Here is a 1,438-nt window from a genome sequence, read left to right as displayed (position 1 = left end):
TATTAAGTCAAATTATATGGAGTGTAGTACTGTATGAAGATTGTGTGCACACAGCTGCATCTCTCATGTGCAGACGAGTGTATATCGTGAATAGATGAAATGATGAAATCACTTTATATTACCCTCACTATTTTCAGTCATGGAAGTACAGCTCCCATGAAAATGATTGGAGAAACACTGCAATCTCAAAAGCTACTTGCAAGACTTTCATTTCAATAACATTTTTCAAATCCACAATAAAAGCTGACTGGTATATAAAACGTTTCTTACTCTCAGATAACACTAAAATGTATATATTTCACACACGTTAGGTCATTCACAAGCTCATTTAAGGGCTGTTTTAAAATAACTAAATATAGAGGGTAACACTTGAGATTACGGAACACGTATTCACTATTAATTACAAATTTTCCCCCAATAAACTCTTAAATTACTGCATATTGATAGTAAGGTGGATGTTGTTGTAGTACTTATGTTTGGCCGATAATCAGTTTTACCGATATTTTCCCCCCGATATGTAAACAATCTTCCATTATCGGATATCGGTTTTATAATATCTTTGTCATGAGTCTGGGCCCTGCGTTTCTCCCTCTCTCCTACAGAGGGCGCCATCTCCCGGACTATATTAAACAAACACCATACACCTTTTCACTCATTACACTAATTCCCCAAACTCCATACACCTGTTCACTCATTACACTAATTCCCCAAATTCCATACACCTGTTCAGTCATTCACTCATTACACTCACCCTCGGCTGTTCCCCATGGTCACAGACTATATCTTCTCCTCTCACTCACCACTCTGCCTGGCTGTATTGTAAATGTATTGGTATTTGTTGTCCCTAGATCTGTTTTGTTTTGCCTTGTTGGCCTTTCTGTTCATTAAAAAGAAGTTTTCACCTGCATGTGGACCCAGACCGTTTCTCCTCGGTGTTTCGTACCGGGCCGTGACAGAATACAGCCAGCAAACATGGGTCCAGCAGGGAGGTTTCTCAACGTCCGCCAGGGAGACCAGAGCATTGAGGATTACGCCAGGGACTTTGTGGGAGTGGCTCGCCAGTCGGCCACGGAAAAGACCTGCCTCATTGTCTTTTTCTGGGGAGGCCTAGCCGAGCCCTTCAAGTCCCTGATGCCATACTGGGTCCTCGAGGAGTCGCTGGAGGACTATATCAACCTGGCCCTGCATTTGAGCAGCTCCGCCTTCAGGGTGGCGTTAGCTGCGGAGCCCGCTCACAGTCCTCCCGGAGCGGCAATCCACAGGGCGTCAAAGGCCTCGTCTGCCGCACCCAGTACCTCACGGCCGTTCCCGGAGCGTCCCGGGCTGATACGCAGCGTGCAGGAATCCCCGCTGATGTCGGTGCGAGCGGCGTGGTCAGCTCGCAAGGCTCCCGAGGCGTCGGGGCCCGCTGAGGTTCCCTCCGAGGAGGGGGGGTTCG

General features: G+C 47.0%; 1 protein-coding gene across 5 annotated transcripts in view; it reads right to left on the bottom strand.

Moving 5' to 3' along the window:
- LOC107688596 (highly divergent homeobox-like) overlaps window positions 1-1,438 on the bottom strand; it is a 24,325-nt gene that overhangs the window by 1,417 nt on the left and 21,470 nt on the right. The gene's annotated exons all lie outside the window — the stretch shown is intronic.

Source organism: Sinocyclocheilus anshuiensis, unplaced genomic scaffold (assembly GCF_001515605.1).
Source record: "Sinocyclocheilus anshuiensis isolate Anshui unplaced genomic scaffold, SAMN03320099.WGS_v1.1 scaffold557, whole genome shotgun sequence".
NCBI classification, from domain to species: Eukaryota; Metazoa; Chordata; class Actinopteri; order Cypriniformes; family Cyprinidae; genus Sinocyclocheilus; species Sinocyclocheilus anshuiensis.
The sequence above is the reverse complement of the archived record's forward strand: the minus strand, read 5'-3'. Positions and strand labels throughout refer to the sequence as shown.